Below are 21,156 nucleotides of genomic sequence, written 5' to 3'. Positions count from 1 at the left end.
TTGTTAAAAATTAAAGAAGCGATCTGATTGGTTGCTATTGGCAACTGGACAACTTTTCTTCTGGACGGGTTTTGATAAATCTCCTTCATAGAATAGTAGAAAGTGCAAATGCATCATCCAAATAAATAGAATAGACATACAACACTTGTTAAGAATTTTAGGACAAAGCATGGGGAGAATTTCGTATTGGTTTTAGTCTTTATTTTGGTGTGTACCGTATTTTTCGCCGTATAAGACGCACTTTTTCTTCCCCAAAACTGGGGGGGAAAAGTTGGTGCGTCTTATACGTCAAATACACACCTATCGTGGCGGTCCCTGCGCCCATCAACGGCCGGGACCCGCGGCTAATACAGGACATCACCTATCGCGGTGATGCCCTGTATTAACCCTTCAGACACGGCGATCAAAGCTGACCGCCGCGTCTGAAGCGAAAGTGACACTAACCCGGCTGCTCAGTCGGGCTGTTTGGGACCGCCACAGTGAAATCACGGCGTCCCGAACAGCTTACAGGACACCGGGAGGGACCTTACCTGCCTCCTCGGTGTCTGCTCCGGGCCGGGATACCCTGCATGGCGGCGCTCTCCTTCGACGTCATCACATTGTCGCGCACGCCGTCCCGTCATCCAATAGGAGCGGCGTGCGGAGCGATGTGATGGCGGCGACGGAGAGCATGGATGCCGGGGAAGAAGACGTCCGGAGCGTCGGGGACAACACGGGGACGCGGCAACAGCGATGGAGCAACATCCAGGGCAGCGGTGACGAGCGGTGACGGGTCCGGAGCGGCGGGGACACGTGAGTATTACTTCCTATACCAGTGGTCTTCAACCTGTGGACCTCCAGATGTTGCAAAACTACAACTCCCAGCATGCCCGGACAGCCAACGGCTGTCCGGGCATACTGGGAGTTGTAGTGTAGCAACATCTGGAGGTCCACAGGTTGAAGATCACTGTTGGGTTCAGAATATTTTTTTTCTAGATTTTGCACCGATGCGTCCTATAGGGCGAAAAATACGGTATTTTATTGCAGTCTTTCACATGTGCCATTTTTGTACTTATCTTTTGAAAACGTTCTCAACACCAACCTCCCCCGTGATTTCTAGAAAACAGACTAGCTCGATGTTTTTCTCCAGATGTGCTGGCAGTGGTCCTGAATTTATCAACTGCGAATGTTATGAAAATTCACAACAATATAAAGCAAATGGTCCAAAAATTCACAAATCTACACTACCCCAAGCAGAGTTCTAGAAAAAGGCGTTCCTACACTTTTTTTTTTTAAATCTCAGCCTTCTTTAGTGTACTTGCATGAAATGTACTACTCATTATGTAAACTTTTAAAAAATTTGGCTCAACTCTGCAAAATTCTACGCCAAAAAAAAATCATGGAGAAAAGCAACTACACACAGGGACCACTAAATTACCCTCATGGTGCTCAGTAGGTGATAAACTGCTCATTCTCTGGATCAATGGGGGTACCAGTTGTCAGACCCCCAGTTGTCAGCATGTTGTTCTCTATTCTGTGATAACTTATTCTGTGAAATTATCTTTTATGCATCATTGTATCGATACTTTGCTAATGTATGCAGTTTGACTTGTCGGGCACAGGCATGACTAGGTCTCACTTGATCATGGTGTCATATTTTCAAATAAATGATGCGATTTCCTTGGACTTTAGCAATAATTTCATCACTCTTTTCTTGTCATTAGAATAGTAAGTGATGCTTGTATGTGTCATTATACAGGAGTATTCATAAAGGAGTTAATGTGTTAACAATCAATTTACAGTGACCATTCATGGTATGATATTTGTAGGGCAGCATGCATGCTCCTTTAAAGACATTTTGGCCTTACATACTATATTATATTGGTCACATTATTATAAAGCAATATGATACACAGTAATCTACACTATGTGTTACTATAAAGCAACATGATACACAGTAATCTACACTATGTGTTATTATAAAGCAACATGATACACAGTAATCTACACTATGTGTTACTATAAAGCAACATGATACACAGCAATCTATACTATGTGTTATTATAAAGCAACATGATACACAGTAATCTACACTATGTGTTATTATAAAGCAACATGATACACAGCAATCTACACTATGTGTTACTAAAAAGCAACATGATACACAGCAATCTACACTATGTGTTATTATAAAGCAACATGATACACAGTAATCTACACTATGTGTTACTATAAAGCAACATGATACACAGTAATCTACACTGTGTTATTATAAAGCAACATGATACACAGTAATCTACACTGTGTGTTATTATAAAGCAACATGATACACAGTAATCTATACTATGTGTTATTATAAAGCAACATGATACACAGTAATCTACACTATGTGTTATTATAAAGCAACATGATACACAGTAATCTACACTATGTGTTATTATAAAGCAACATGATACACAGTAATCTACACTATGTGTTATTATAAAGCAACATGATACACTGCAATCTACACTATGTGTTATTATAAAGCAACATGATACACAGCAATCTACACTATGCTGTGTATCATGTTGCTTTATAACACATAGTGTAGATTGCTGTGTATCATGTTGCTTTATAATAACACAGTGTAGATTGTTGTGTATCATGTTGCTTTATAATAACACAGTGTAGATTGTTGTGTATCATGTTGCTTTATAACACAATCTACACTATGTGTTATTATAAAGCAACATGATACACAGTAATCTACACTATGTGTTATTATAAAGCAACATGATACACAGTAATCTACACTATGTGTTATTATAAAGCAACATGATACACAGTAATCTACACTATGTGTTATTATAAAGCAACATGATACACAGTAATCTACACTATGTTTTATTATAAAGCAACATGATACACTGCAATCTACACTATGGGGGAGATGTATCAAAGTTGTTTTTGGTAGACGTTTTTTGTAGATCATTTTGGTTGGTCTAAATTTGGAGCAATTTCTCCAAATTTATCAAACTTGTGCAAGCCCCATGATAAATTTCGTGCAATGGTCTAAATCTCCACACAGTTCTATTTGTAGACCTGTTCTACACCTCACAGGAATAGTGGTGTTTCCTGGACGCTGGTCTTTTGTTCTATTGTTTTTCAGGATTCCACTGAGGTTTTTTTTTGTCCACCAGCAAAAACGCCTGAAAAACGGTCCCAGCTTTTCCTGCATTTTGGTAATTTTTCTTGGGGGAGATTTATCAAAAACTGTACAGAGGAAGAGTAGTGCAGTTGCCCATGGCAACCAATCAGATTGCTTCTTTACAAAAATGAAAGGAGCAATCTGATAGGTTGCTATGGGCAACTGCACCGCTCTTCCTCTACATAGGTTTTGATTAATCTCTCCCCTTGTGTTTTTTCTTGCATTTTTGCTGGTGTGCGGAAACAAACATTTTTGTACCCTGTGTGCATTTTTTTCACTGCAGGTACTACTCCATGGGTCGGATGCAGAGCGCCCGCCGCACGGAGTGTAAGGAGGTACGGAGTGATGTATAGCATATACATATACAGGGTGCAGAGCATCACTACTTACCTCCGCCCGCTGTATAGTATACAGGGGGCATAGTGTATCCATGTATACTATACAGGAGCCCAGCAAGGAAAGAGTTAACCCACACTGCAGAGTTAAATCTTTGTGCGCTCTCCTGTATATACAGCCATCTATAGATGACTGTATATACAGGATACAGTAGGCAGACAAGAACAATTGGAGGCTCCCTGTTACATACTGCAGTATGGGCGCACTCACCAGGTGAGATCGCAAATGATGTCCTCAACTTTTTTTTCTCTCATTTCAGATACGTGAATGGGGAGGACTACGTCAGATTCAGTGTATTGCGATGATGACCAGCTTTTTTTTAATGTCAATAAAAGGTTTAATGAGGGCTGTGTGGGGAGTGTTTTTTTTTTTTTTAAATACATTTTTTTTTCAATGCCGGGCTTAGCGTTAGCCACAAAAACAGCTAGCGCTAACCCCCAATTATTACCCCGTTACCCACCGCCACAGGGTTGCCGGGAAGAGCCAGTACCAACAGGCCTGGAGTGTCAAAAATAGCGCTCCTGGCTGGGGTTATTTAGGTTGGGGAGAGCCAGTAACAATGGTCCTCGCCCACCCTGGTAACGTCAGGCTGTTGCTGATTGGTTGGTATCTGACTGACACTGAAAATATGGGGAACCACACACTTTTTTTTATTACAAAAAAAAAAAACAACACATAGGCTTCCCCATATTTTCAGTGTCAATCAGACACCAACCAATCAGCAACAGCCTGACATTACCAGGATGGGCGAGGACCATTGTTACTGGCCCTCCCCAGCCTAAATAACCCCAGCCTGTTACCGCCTAGGCCAAGGAGCGCTATTTTTGATGCTCCGGGCCTGTTGGTAACGGCTCTTCCCGGCACCCCTGTGGCGGTTAGTACCGGGGTAATAATTGGGGGTTAGCGCTAGCTGTTTTCGGGGCTAACGCTAAGCCCAGCTTAGTAATAGATTCTGTCTACAAGACGGCTTCCACTACTAAGCCTGAAATTTCAATTATAAAAAACACAACACATGAAATAAAAAATGGATTTAAAAAAACACTCCCCCACAGCCCTCGTTAACCCTTTTATTGACATTAAAAAAATGCTAGTCATCGTCACACTCCACCGAATCTCAGGTAGTCCTCTGCATTCACTTATCTGAAATGACATTTTTGGCGCTCTCCCCTGGGTAGAGCGCACATAATGCAGTGTGTTCCTAAAGAGGGAGCCTCCAATTGTTGCTAAACTACAACTCCCATCATGGGGGCTGTAGGTAAACAACAGCTGGAGTCTCCCTGTTTGGGAACACACTGCCAAAAAGGCTCTGTTCCCATTATGCAAAACGCATAATGAGAACAGAGCCATACTTACCACCCTGGCTTCAGGCCTGGACTGTGAAGCTCCGCCCCCTAATGATGTCATCACTAGGGGGCAGGGGCGGAGAAGTTGCAAGGGGTCTCAAGAGTGAGACCCCTGAGATCCGTCAGTCTGCCCTTGGACTACTACTCCCATCATGGGAAATTTTGTGTCCCATGATGGGAGTAGTTGTAGTACCGCAGTGCTGAGGGATGGCTCTTACACATCCCCCAGCTGCGAAACTGTATTGTGACTGTTAGGACTACTACTCCCATCATGGAAAGACGCTGTCCATGATGGGAGTTGTAGTCCTCGGGCTGAAGGACAGATCGCAGCAGGTCATTCTCCAGAGACCCGCTGCGATCTGCATTTATTAATTTAAAAAGCCAGCGGCAACACTGCACTCCCCGCCACCTCCTGTATACAGATGTCATCACGATTCATAATCCCCGCCACCGGGAGAGGGGAGCTCTGATTGGTGGAAAGCTATTCACCACTATACACCAATCAGAGCTCCTGTCTTCTGGCGGGGATTATGAATTGTGACAGGTCTATACAGGGGAGCGAGTGGAGCCGCTTCTACAGTACAGTATATAATTGTTATGTGCACTGTACCCCCCCCTCCCAGACTAATACTGACCCCTTCTATAGTATATAATTGTTATGTGTACTGTACCTCCCCCCCAGACTAATACTGACCCCTTCTACAGTATATAATTGTTATGTGTACTGTACCCCCCCCCCCAGACTAATACTGACCCCTTCTATAGTATATAATTGTTATGTGTATTGTACCCCCCCCCCCCCCAGACTAATACTGACCCCTTCTATAGTGAGTGCTGGGACCGCTGTGTGATTGACAGGTCCCCAGCACAAGTGTCCGGCCCCACTGACCTTGTTATAAATCTTTATGATACACACCGCCCATCCTCCTCTTCATTCTTCTCATACCGGAGTCGCGCGGCTTCTGTATCATAGTCTATAGTCAGAGCGCCCCCTCCCGGCCTCCACACTGCACGGGGCTGGGGCCAGACAACGGCAGGGGGCGCTCTGACTATAGTGAAAGCAGAAGCCGCGCGTCTCCGGTATCAGAAGAATGAAGAGGAGGACGGGCAGTGTGTATCATAAAGATTTATAACAAGGTCAGTGGGGCCGGACACTTGCGCTGGGGACCTGTCAATCATACAGCGGTCCCAGCGCTCACTATAGAAGGGGTCAGTATTAGTCTGGGGGGGGGGGGGGGCAGTACACATAACAATTATATACTGTAGAAGGGGTCAGTATTAGTCTGGGGGGGGGGGTGCAGTACACATAACAATTATATACTGTAGAAGGGGTCAGTATTAGTCTGGGGGGGGGGGTACAGTGCACATAACAATTATATACTGTACTGTAGAAGCGGCTCCACTCGCTCCCCTGTATAGACCTGTCACAATTCATAATCCCCACCAGAAGACAGGAGCTCTGATTGGCTAATAGTGGTGAATAGCTTTCCACCAATCAGAGCTCCCCTCTCCCGGAGGCGGGGATTATGAATCGTGACATCTGTATACAGGAGCCGGTGCAGCGCAGTGGAGCCGCATATACCGCCGGCTTTTTAAGTTAATAAATGCAGATCGCAGCGGGTCTCTGGAGAATGACCTGCTGCGATCTGTCCTTCAGCCCCAGGACTACAACTCCCATCATGAACAGAGTCTGTCCATGATGGGAGTAGTAGTCCTAACAGTCACAATAGAGTCCCGCAGACGGGGAATGTGCGTCTCTCAGCGCTCCGGTACTACAACTACTCCTATTATGGGACAGATTCTGTCCCATGATGGGAGTAGTTGTAGTACTGCAGTGCTGAGAGACGGCTCCTGCATCCCCCACCTGCATCTTCCACCGTCTGCCATTTTCTACGAGTCCTTGCTAGCACTCTTAGGTTTAGACTACTTTTCTTGCAAAAAAGCGCAATTGCGCAAAAAAAAACATCTACTTTTTTTTTGCGCAATTGATAAATACCAGTCCACTGGATTAGGTGGTGTACGGTAGACCAAACTGGTGACAACTTTAGAAAACTGTCCACCAAAAAAAACGCAGCTCTATGCAAAAAAAGCGCAATTGCGCAAAATTTGTAGACGTGAAAAATGGTCTAAATGCAATGATACATGTCCCCCTATGTGTTATTATAAAGCAACATGATACACAGTAATCTACACTATGTGTCATTATAAAGCAACATGATACATGGCAATCTACACTATGTGTTATTATAAAGCAACATGATACACTGCAATCTACACTATGTGTTATTATAAAGCAACATGATACACAGTAATCTACACTATGTGTCATTATAAAGCAACATGATACATGGCAATCTACACTATGTGTTATTATAAAGCAACATGATACATGGCAATCTACACTATGTGTTATTATAAAGCAACATGATACACAGTAATCTACACTATGTGTTATTATAAAGCAACATGATACACAGTAATCTACACTATGTGTTATTATAAAGCAACATGATACACAGTAATCTACACTATGTGTTATTATAAAGCAACATGATACACAGTAATCTACACTATGTGTTATTATAAAGCAACATGATACATGGCAATCTACACTATGTGTTATTATAAAGCAACATGATACATGGCAATCTACACTATGTGTTATTATAAAGCAACATGATACACAGTAATCTACACTATGTGTTATTATAAAGCAACATGATACACAGTAATCTACACTATGTGTCATTATAAAGCAACATGATACACAGTAATCTACACTATGTGTTATTATAAAGCAACATGATACATGGCAATCTACACTATGTGTTATTATAAAGCAACATGATACACTGCAATCTACACTATGTGTTATTATAAAGCAACATGATACACAGTAATCTACACTATGTGTTATTATAAAGCAACATGATACATGGCAATCTACACTATGTGTTATTATAAAGCAACATGATACACTGCAATCTACACTATGTGTTATTATAAAGCAACATGATACACAGTAATCTACACTGTGTTATTATAAAGCAACATGATACATGGCAATCTACACTATGTGTTATTATAAAGCAACATGATACACAGTAATCTACACTATGTGTTACTATAAAGCAACATGATACATGGCAATCTACACTATGTGTTATTATAAAGCAACATGATACACTGCAATCTACACTATGTGTTATTATAAAGCAAAATGATACACAGTAATCTACACTATGTGTCATTATAAAGCAACATGATACATGGCAATCTACACCATGTGTTATTATAAAGCAACATGATACACAGTAATCTACACTATGTGTTACTATAAAGCAACATGATACATGGCAATCTACACTATGTGTTACTATAAAGCAACATGATACATGGCAATCTACACTATGTGTTATTATAAAGCAACATGATACACAGTAATCTACACTATGTGTTATTATAAAGCAACATGATACACAGTAATCTACACTATGTGTTATTACAAAGCATTATACAGAGTAATCTACACTGTGGTATTATAAAGCATTATACAGAGTAATCTACACTGTGGTATTATAAAGCAATACAATATACAGCAACGTACAGCAATACAATATACAGCAACATTATAATACACAACAATCTATACTATGTGTTATTATAAAACAATAGAATACACAGTAATCTATACTTTGAGTTTTTATAAAGAAATATGATACACAGGGATGTATACTATGTGTTGTTATAAAACAATACCATACACAACAATCGATACTTTGTGTTATTATAAAGAAATATGGTACACAGGGATGTATACTATGTGTTGTTATAAAACAATACCATACACAACAATCTATACTTTGTGTTATTATAAAACAATATAAGACACAGTAATCTATACTTTGAGTTTTTATAAAGAAATATGATACACAGTAATCTGCACTATATGTTATAAAGCAATATGATACACAGGGATGCATACTATGTGTTGTTATAAAAAAAATACCATACACAACAATCTATACAATGTGTTATTTTAAAACAATATAATGCACAGTAATCTACACATTGTGTTTTTATAAAACAATATGATACACAACAATGTATACAATTTGTTATTAGAAAACAATTCGATACACAACATTCTTTACTTTGTGTTATTATAAAACAAAATGACACACAGCAATCTACACTACACAGCAATCTACACTACACAGCAATCTACACTACATTAAAATACACAACTATCGGTAATTACATTATTTTATTTACCCTATAAATATTTTTTTAAACATTTCTCAAACACTTCTGCATAGCTTCTGCATAGGAAAAAAATGACTTTGCTGTGACCTTGCTCTAGGGTGTACACTTACCAAAAGGTTTATTCTGAATCAGCATCAACTCCGTGTTCTTGCTGCTTCATACTAGAGAGCAGAATAAATATTGAGTCTTAGAAGGTGTGGTCAGAGGAGGGCAGCACATGCTTGAGTCACTGGAGAAGGCTCCTAGGTTTATATCCATTCATTCATTTAGTTGGTGTTATGAAATGATATACAGTGGTCCCTCAAGTTACAATATTAATCGGTTCCAGGACGACCATTGTAGGTTGAAACCATTGTATGTTGAGTCCATAACTCTATGGAAACCTGGTAATTGGTTCTGAAGCCCCAAAATGTCATCCAAAAATAGGAAAAAGTGAGGATTAAAGAAAAATGAGTAGATAACTAATATAGATAAAGCCAATCCTTACATATAAAAGTAAGAAAGATCTGCTGGGAGCTGTAAATCACTGTCTGTGTCAGTGTTTCCCAACCAGGGTGCCTCCAGCTGTTGCAAAACTACAACTCCCAGCATACCCGGACAGCCTTCGGCTGTCCGGGTATGCTGGGAGTTGTAGTTTTGCAACAGCTGGAGGCGCCCTGGTTGGGAAACACTGGTCTATGTAGAGGACAATTGTTTCTTCAGGGTCCTTTACAGAACACGCAATGTCCTAAAAAAGTAAAATGGAGCCGCCCTCACCTGGTGTCCAAAGGAGCAGGTAACCCTGGTACAGGTAAAGAGTACAGAACATGTAATAACTCCCTGTACTGTAGGGGGCACTACCAGACAGGAATTCAGTGCATGCGCTTCAGTACTACAGTGCACGCGCAAATACAGGGGTTTTACCAGTGAATGCCCATTCCAATTGGTCAGTTCTTTCAGCCATTGACATGTTTCACAGATCTGGACTGGCCATAGCATTGTATGTTGAGTCTGGTTTCAGGTTACAAAGGTCCAGAAAAGACCATTGTATGTTGAGGCCATTGTAAGTTGAGGGATCACTGTACAAGGGGAAGAGAAAAGCATTTCATGTGCTGGGGACTCAGGGAGAGCGAGTTCACTCATTATCCAAGTAATCTGCTCGCCTGGGTTAGTGAAAAGAGTCCCAGCCCTGTATACAGTTAAATTATGGTTCTCCTACTGTCCTTGTCTCTGGAACATAATAAATGTTCAGGATCCCTGGGAAGTTGGATGCTTCAGCCATTGGAGGAGAGGCTATATGGGCGTTGCTTACCTCCACACAGTAATTTTTTTTAATGATGGTGAGCGTCCCTGAAGATTTTCTACTAATAGAATGAGTAGTTGATTCTTTCTTTAAAGGAGTACTCCGGCACGCACTTTTTTCCTTTTATCCCGTCCGGGCTGCAAATTAAAGGAAAACAAACTTTCTCTTACCTGCCAACGAGCCCCCAAAGCTCCGGTACAGGTGTTTGGTCCCCGGGCTGTATTCTTCTTACTTCCTGTTAGCCCGGCACGTCACACGGAGCTTCAGCCTATCACTGGCTGAGGCGGGACATCGCTGCGGCCAGTGATAGGCTGAAGCTCCGTGTGACGTGCCGGGCTAACAGGAAGTAAGAAGAATACAGCCCGGGGACCGAACACCTGTACCGGAGCTTCGGGGGCTCGTGGCAGGTAAGAGAAAGTGTGTTTTCTCTTATTTTGCAGCCCGGACGGGATAAAAGGAAAAAAGTGCGCGCCGGAGTACTCCTTTAAAGAGGTACTCCGCCCCTAGATATCTTATCCCCATCTAAAGGATAGGGGATAAGATGTCTGATCGCGGGGGTCCCACCGCTGGGGATCCCGTGATCTCGGCTGCGACACCCCAGTTATCCGGTGCACGGAGCAAACTTCGCTCCGTGCCGGATGAATGGCGGTGGCTCATGACATCATAGTCACGCCTCCCTCTACCCAAGTCTATGGGAAGGGATGTGACGGCCGTCACGCCCCCTCCCATAGACTTGCATTGAGGGGGCGTGACTGTGACGTCACAAGCGGGATGCGGGCGTGACGTCACGAGCCTTCAGAGCGGCACCCGCCGCTCTAAATGAATGCCGGGAGCAACAGGGAGATCGCGGGGGTCCCCAGCGGCAGGACCACGCGATGAGACATCTTATGCCCTATCTTTGGATAGGGGATAAGATGTCTAGGGGCGGAGTACCCCTTTAAGTTAGGCTGACTACCTGACAGTGCTGCTGAATGTAGCATCATATACCTGAGATGTACAGAGCTGCACAGCAGTGTGAATAGTATCTTGGGCAGTGAATACAGTGAGGTCTCTTAATACTGACGCATGTGAAGGATGCATGAGCATAACTCCCCTGTGCAGAAGATTTGTCAACCATCTTATTTAAACCCCAAATACCTGGTCGGATTGGCATTGTTTCCTCACCCTTTTCTGTGCAGAAATTATTATTTTTTCTTCTATATAAACAAGGTGCACTTGGCTCGACTCTGCAGCCTCTCACACCTTTTCCAGCAGACGACTGGCGATCTCACATACTATAAGGGAGTCCACCACTAATACCTGTGTAGATATTTGATTAGATCTTTCCATATGACGACACTGAAGGAATGACGCTCAGCTACAATGTAAAGAAGTGAGTGCACGGCCTGTATAACAGTGTTTAATATTGTGTCCCCTCAAAATAACCCAACACACAGCCATAAATGTCTAAACCCTGGCATTGGCATCAGAATTTATACCAGAATCAACATTCTATCCCCATAAATCTAGTGTCCATAACCTGTAATGTTACATTTTAGATGCTTCCAGTAGGTAAATAACCCCCTCTCGATTAGGTTAAAGCCCCAGTAGGTACATAATTACCCTGTAAGTCAAATGGGCGGACACAAGAAATTTCTATATGTTGTTCATCTTTGCAAAACATTAAAGGGGTACTCCAGCGCTAAGACATCTTATCCCCTATCCAAAGGATAGGGGATAAGATGCCTGATCAAGGGGGTCCCGCCACTGGGGACCCCCGTGATCTTGCACGCAGCACCCCGTTACAATCAGTTCCCGGAGCATATTCGCTCCGGGTCTGATTCCTGGCGATTACAGGGCCGGAGCATTGTGATGTCACGGCTCCGCCCCGTGTGGTCACGCTCCGCCCCCTCAATGCAAGCCTATGGGAGGGGGCGTGACAGCTGTCACACCCCCTCACATAGGCTTGCATTCAGGGGGTGGAGCGTGATATTACACGGGGGTGGGGCCGTGACGTCACAATGCTCCGGCCCCGTGATCGCCAGGAATCAAATAGGGGATAAGATGTCTTAGCGCCAGAGTACCTCTTTAACCTTTTCAATATACCATTATATCAGCTTTTGGCAGTGAAGCTATTCCTGTACACAAAGTGAAGGAATATACAGTAGAATTCCATGAAACAACTTGATAACTTTGGTTTATCTTGGAATGTTACTGATTCTCAGCCAGAAGAATAGATATATTTTTTATGCTTCTTAGCACCTTTAGTAACATAGTTCACAATGTGGTGACTTCTGTGACACGACAATCAGAAAGACACATCCAAGCAAGTCTTCCTGATGTGACAGACAGCACCGACCTTACTGTAGGCCGCCAAACAAATCAGCGTAATTTAGAGAGGCCCTTGATCAGCATTCTCTCCTCCTGTGAAGAGGAAGTTCTTCTCAAAGAAAGGATTTTATTTTAGAGAAATATCTTCAGAGCATGGACAGGAACACGAGCAGGAACAGTGACTTGTAGACAAGATGGCAGCTAGGTCAAAGTGTGCCTCTTTTTTCAACAAACTTGGCATAGATCAATAGTAAAAGCAAATATAAGAAACTTTGTATTATATATTATTAGACCAAAATGCTTATTTCTCCTGTTATCAAGTTTTCCCCCTTCTCTCCGACCATAATGTATTCTACTCTGAGAAATCTGTAATCTGTATTCTCTTACTCCATCCTAGTACACCCAGGAATCAAATGTCAAGCAGTACAAGCCTATGGAGGGGGCGATAGGAGGGAAAGTGCTTGTAAACAGCACAGTGCCAGGAGAAACAAAGAGATAATACAGACAGCTCTGTAAAAGCATTCATTCCCAGGGCTTTAAATACACAGGCTGTTTACGGAGACATAGAAGTACCGGGTTCTCACATATAAACATTAGGCTCCGTCCACCAGCTCTGGGAGAACTAAAAATTACAGATGAAGCCTGAAAAGCTGAAATTTTATACAGGGGATATAATACTAATGATATGTATATCATACAGGGGGTATAATACTGTTGATATGCATATTATATACTGGGGGCATAATATTGGTGATGTTCATATTATATACAGGAGTTATAATACTGGTGATGTGTATATTATATACAGGAGATATAATACTGGTGATGTGTATATTATGTACAGGGGGTATAATACTGGTGATGTGTATATTATATACAGGAGATATAATACTGGTGATGTGTATATTATATACAGGGGGTATAATACTGGTGATGTGTATATTATATACAGGGGGTATAATACTAGTGATGTGTATATTATATACAGGGGGTATAATACTGGTGATGTGTATATTATATACAGGAGATATAATACTGGTGATGTGTATATTATATACAGGGGGTATAATACTGGTGATGTATATATTATATACAGGAGATATAATACTGGTGATGTGTATATTATAAACAGGGGGTATAATACTGGTGATGTGTATATTATATACAGGGGGTATAATACTGGTGATGTGTATATTATATACAGGAGATATAATACTGGTGATGTATATATTATATACAGGGGGTATAATACTGGTGATGTATATATTATATACAGGGGGTGTAATACTGGTGATGTATATATTATATACAGGGGGTATAATACTGGTGATGTATATATTATATACAGGGGGTATAATACTGGTGATGTGTATATTATATACAGGAGGTATAATAATGGTGAGGTGTATATTATATACGGGAGATATAATACTGGTGATGTGTATATTATATACAAGAGATATAATACTGGTGAGGTATATATTATATACAGGGGGTATAATACTGGTGATGTATATATTATATACAGGAGATATAATACTGGTGAGGTGTATATTATATACAGGAGATATAATACTGGTGATGTGTATATTATATACAGGGGGTATAATACTGGTGATGTGTATATTATATACAGGGGGTATAATACTGGTGATGTGTATATTATATACAGGAGATATAATACTGGTGAGGTGTACATTATATACAGGGGGTGTAATACTGGTGATGTGTATATTATATACAGGAGATATAATACTGGTGATGTGTATATTATATACAGGAGATATAATACTGGTGATGTGTATATTATATACAGGAGATATAATACTAATGATATGTATATTATATACAGGAGATATAATACTGGTGAGGTGTATATTATATACAGGAGATATAATACTGGTGAGGTGTATATTATATACAGGAGATATAATACTGGTGATGTGTATATTATATACAGGAGATATAATACTGGTGAGGTGGATATTATATACAGGAGATATAATACAGTACATGTGTATATTATATACAGGAGATATAATACTGGTGAGGTATATATTATATACAGGGGGTATAATACAGTTCATGTGTATATTATATACAGGGGGTATAATACAGTACATGTGTATATTATATACAGGGATATAATACTGGTGAAGTGTATATTATATACAGGGGGTATAATACAGTACATGTGGATATTATATACAGGAGATATAATACTAGTGATGTGCATATTATATACAGGAGATATAATACTAGTGATGTGTATATTATATACAGGAGATATACAAGTGATGTGTATATTATATACAGGAGATATAATACTGGTGATGTGTATATTATATACAGGAGATATAATACTGGTGATGTGCATATTATATACAGGAGATATAATACTAGTGATGTATATATTAAATACAGGGGGTATAATACTGGTGAGGTGTATATTATATACAGGGGGTATAATACTGGTGATGTGTATATTATATACAGGAGATATAATACTGGTGAGGTGTATATTATATACAGGGGGTATAATACTGGTGATGTATATATTATATACAGGAGATATAATACTGGTGAGGTGTATATTATATACAGGAGATATAATACTGGTGATGTGTATATTATATACAGGGGGTATAATACTGGTGATGTGTATATTATATACAGGAGATATAATACTGGTGATGTGTATATTATATACAGGGGGTATAATACTGGTGATGTATATATTATATACAGGAGATATAATACTGGTGAGGTGTATATTATATACAGGAGATATAATACTGGTGATGTGTATATTATATACAGGGGGTATAATACTGGTGATGTATATATTATATACAGGAGATATAATACTGGTGAGGTATATATTATATACAGGGGGTATAATAATGGTGATGTGTATATTATATACAGGAGATATAATACTGGTGATGTGTATATTATATACAGGAGATATAATACTGGTGATGTGCATATTATATACAGGAGATATAATACTAGTGATGTATATATTAAATACAGGGGGTATAATACTGGTGAGGTGTATATTATATACAGGGGTATAATACTTGTGAGGTGTATATTATATACAGGAGATATAATACTGGTGAGGTGTATATTATATACAGGGGGTATAATATTGGTGATGTGTATATTATATACAGGAGATATAATACTAGTGATGTGTATATTATATACAGGAGATATAATACTGGTGATGTGCATATTATATACAGGAGATATAATACTGGTGATGTGTATATTATATACAGGGGGTATAATACTAGTGATGTGTATATTATATACAGGGGGTATAATACTGGTGATGTGTATATTATATACAGGACATATAATACTGGTGAGGTGTATATTATATACAGGGGGTATAATACTGGTGATGTATATATTATATACAGGAGATATAATAATGGTGATGTGTATATTATATACAGGAGATATAATACTGGTGATGTGTATATTATATACAGGAGATATAATACTGGTGATGTGTATATTATATACAGGGGGTATAATACTAGTGATGTGTATATTATATACAGGGGGTATAATACTGGTGATGTGTATATTATATACAGGAGATATAATACTGGTGATGTGTATATTATATACAGGAGATATAATACTGGTGATGTGTATATTATATACAGGGGGTATAATACTAGTGATGTGTATATTATATACAGGGGGTATAATACTGGTGATGTGTATATTATATACAGGAGATATAATACTGGTGATGTGTATATTATATACAGGAGATATAATACTGGTGATGTGTATATTATATACAGGAGATATAATACTGGTGAGGTGTATATTATATACAGGAGATATAATACTGGTGATGTGTATATTATATACAGGGGGTATAATACTGGTGATGTGTATATTATATACAGGAGATATAATACTGGTGATATGTATATTATATACAGGAGATATAATACTGGTGATGTGTATATTATATACAGGAGATATAATACTGGTGATGTGTATATTATATACAGGGGGTATAATACTAGTGATGTGTATATTATATACAGGGGGTATAATACTGGTGATGTGTATATTATATACAGGAGATATAATACTGGTGATGTGTATATTATATACAGGGGGTATAATACTAGTGATGTGTATATTATATACAGGGGGTATAATACTGGTGATGTGTATATTATATACAGGAGATATAATACTGGTGAGGTGTATATTATATACAGGGGGTATAATACTGGTGATGTATATATTATATACAGGAGATATAATACTGGTGAGGTGTATATTATATACAGGAGATATAATACTGGTGATGTGTATATTATATACAGGAGATATAATACTGGTGATGTGTATATTATATACAGGGGGTATAATACTAGTGATGTGTATATTATATACAGGGGGTATAATACTGGTGATGTGTATATTATATACAGGAGATATAATACTGGTGAGGTGTATATTATATACAGGGGGTATAATACTGGTGATGTATATATTATATACAGGAGATATAATACTGGTGAGGTGTATATTATATACAGGAGATATAATACTGGTGATGTGTATATTATATACAGGGGGTATAATACTGGTGATGTGTATATTATATACAGGAGATATAATACTGGTGATGTGTATATTATATACAGGGGGTATAATACTGGTGATGTATATATTATATACAGGAGATATAATACTGGTGATGTGTATATTATATACAGGAGATATAATACTGGTGATGTGTATATTATATACAGGAGATATAATACTGGGGAGGTGTATATTATATACAGGGGGTATAATACTGGTGAGGTGTATATTATATACAGGAGATATAATACTGGTGATGTGTATATTATATACAGGGGGTATAATACTGGTGATGTATATATTATATACAGGAGATATAATACTGGTGAGGTATATATTATATACAGGGGGTATAATAATGGTGATGTGTATATTATATACAGGAGATATAATACTGGTGATGTGTATATTATATACAGGAGATATAATACTGGTGATGTGTATATTATATACAGGAGATATAATACTGGTGATGTGTATATTATATACAGGAGATATAATACTGGTGAGGTATATATTATATACAGGGGGTATAATACTGGTGATGTGTATATTATATACAGGAGATATAATACTGGTGAGGTGAATATTATATACAGGAGATATAATACAGTATATGTGTATATTATATACAGGAGATATAATACTGGTGAGGTATATATTATATACAGGGGGTATAATACAGTTCATGTGTATATTATATACAGGGGGTATAATACAGTACATGTACATATTATATACAGGAGATATAATACTAGTGATGTGCATATTATATACAGGAGATATACTAGTGATGTATATATTATATACAGGGGGTATAATACAGGTGAGGTGTATATTATATACAGGGGGTATAATACTGGTGATGTGTATATTATATACAGGAGATATAATACTGGTGATGTGTATATTATATACAGGAGATATAATACTAGTGATGTATATATTATATACAGGGGGTATAATACTGGTGAGGTGCATATTATATACAGGAGATATAATACTAGTGATGTGCATATTATATACAGGGGGTATAATACTGGTGATGTGTATATTATATACAGGGGGTATAATACTGGTGATGTGTATATTATATACAGGGGTACAATACTAGTGATGTGTATATTATATACAGGAGATATAATACTGGTGATGTGCATATTATATACAGGAGATATAATACTGGTGATGTGTATATTATATACAGGAGATATAATACTGGTGATGTGTATATTATATACAGGAGATATAATACTGGGGAGGTGTATATTATATACAGGGGGTATAATACTGGTGATGTGCATATTATATACAGGAGATATAATACTGGTGATGTGTATATTATATACAGGAGATATAATACTGGGGAGGTGTATATTATATACAGGGGGTATAATACTGGTGATGTGCATATTATATACAGGAGATATAATACTGGTGATGTGTATATTATATACAGGAGATATAATACTGGGGAGGTGTATATTATATACAGGGGGTATAATACTGGTGATGTGTATATTATATACAGGGGGTATAATACTAGTGATGTGTATATTATATACAGGGGGTATAATACTGGTGATGTGTATATTATATACAGGAGATATAATACTGGTGATGTGTATATTATATACAGGAGATATAATACTGGTGATGTGTATATTATATACAGGGGGTATAATACTGGTGATGTGTATATTATATACAGGGGGTATAATACTGGTGAGGTGTATATTATATACAGGAGATATAATACTGGTGAGGTGTATATTATATACAGGGGGTATAATACTGGTGATGTGTATATTAAATACAGGAGATATAATACTAGTGATGTGTATATTATATATAGGAGATATATACTGGTGATGTGTATATTATATATAGGAGATATAATACTGGTGAGGTGTATATTATATACAGGGGGTATAATAATGGTGATGTGTATATTATATACAGGAGATATAATACTGGTGATGTGTATATTATATACAGGGGGTATAATAATGGGGATGTGTATATTATATACAGGAGATATAATACTGGTGATGTATATATTATATACAGGAGATATAATACTGGTGATGTGTATATTATATACAGGAGATATAATACTGGTGAGGTGTATATTATATACAGGAGATATAATACTGGTGATGTGTATATTATATACAGGAGATATAATACTGGTGATGTGTATATTATATACAGGAGATATAATACTAGTGATGTGCATATTATATACAGGAGATATAATACTGGTGATGTGTATATTATATACAGGAGATATAATACTAGTGATGTGTATATTATATACAGGGGGTATAATACTGGTGATGTGTATATTATATACAAGAGATATAATACTGGTGATGTGCATTTTATATACAGGAGATATAATACTGGTGATGTGTATATTATATACAGGAGATATAATACTAGTGATGTGCATTTTATATACAGGGGGTATAATACTGGTGAGGTGTATATTATATACAGGAGATATAATACTGGTGATGTGTATATTATATACAGGAGATATAATACTAGTGATGTGCATATTATATACAGGGGGTATAATACTGGTGAGGTCTATATTATATACAGGGGGGTATAATACTGGTGATGTGTATATTATATACAGGGGGTATAATACTAGTGATGTGCATATTATATACAGGAGATATAATACTGGTGATGTGTATATTATATACAGGGGGTATAATACTGATGATGTGCATATTATATACAGGAGATATAATACTGGTGATGTGTATATTATATACAGGGGGTATAATACTGATGATGTGCATATTATATACAGGAGATATAATACTGGTGAGGTGCATATTATATACAGGAGATATAATACTAGTGATGTGTATATTATATACAGGGGGTATAATACTGGTGATGTGTATATTATATACAGGAGATACAATACTGGTGAGGTGTATATTATATACAGGAGATATAATAATGGTGATGTGTATATTATATACAGGGGGTATAATACTGGTGAGGTGTATATTATATACAGGAGATATAATAATGGTGATGTGTATATTATATACAGGAGATACAATACTGGTGAGGTGTATATTATATACAGGAGATATAATAATGGTGATGTGTATATTATATACAGGAGATACAATACTGGTGAGGTGTATATTATATACAGGAGATATAATAATGGTGATGTGTATATTATATACAGGAGATACAATACTGGTGAGGTGTATATTATATACAGGAGATATAATAATGGTGATGTGTATATTATATACAGGAGATACAATACTGGTGAGGTGTATATTATATACAGGGGGTATAATACTGTTGATATGTATATTATATACAGGAGATATAATACTGTTGATGTGTATATTATATACAGGGGGTATAATACTGGTGATGTGTATATTATATACAGGGGGTATAATACTAGTGATGTGTATATTATATACAGGAGATATAATACTGGTGATGTGTATATTATATACAGGAGATATAATACTGGTGATGTGTATTTTATATACAGGGGGTATAATACTGGTGAGGTATATATTATATACAGGAGATATAATACTGGTGATGTGTATATTATATACAGGGGGTATAATACTGGTGATATGTATATTATATACAGGAGATATAATACTGGTGATGTGTATATTATATACAGGGGGTATAATACTAGTGATGTGTATATTATATACAGGAGATATAATACTGGTGATGTGTATATTATA

At 37.8% G+C, this 21,156-nt stretch overlaps 1 protein-coding gene across 8 annotated transcripts in view; it reads right to left on the bottom strand.

Moving 5' to 3' along the window:
- LOC130291507 (interleukin-13 receptor subunit alpha-2-like) overlaps positions 1-21,156 on the bottom strand; it is a 138,509-nt gene that overhangs the window by 77,895 nt on the left and 39,458 nt on the right. For 3 of the 8 annotated variants that reach the window (XM_056540281.1, XM_056540284.1, XM_056540282.1), the window contains exons 3-4: positions 11,621-11,755; positions 9,285-9,335 (exon numbers count right to left, since the gene is read on the bottom strand). The exons of 2 other annotated variants lie outside the window; for them this stretch is intronic. The gene's annotated coding sequence lies outside the window, so the exon portion shown is untranslated. The remainder of the gene's footprint in view (positions 1-9,284; positions 9,336-11,620; positions 11,756-21,156) is intronic. 3 more of the 8 variants (XM_056540286.1, XM_056540287.1, XM_056540283.1) reach the window with 1 other exon arrangement.

Source organism: Hyla sarda, chromosome 9, assembly GCF_029499605.1.
Source record: "Hyla sarda isolate aHylSar1 chromosome 9, aHylSar1.hap1, whole genome shotgun sequence".
Classification (NCBI taxonomy): domain Eukaryota; kingdom Metazoa; phylum Chordata; class Amphibia; order Anura; family Hylidae; genus Hyla; species Hyla sarda.
The sequence above is the reverse complement of the archived record's forward strand: the minus strand, read 5'-3'. Positions and strand labels throughout refer to the sequence as shown.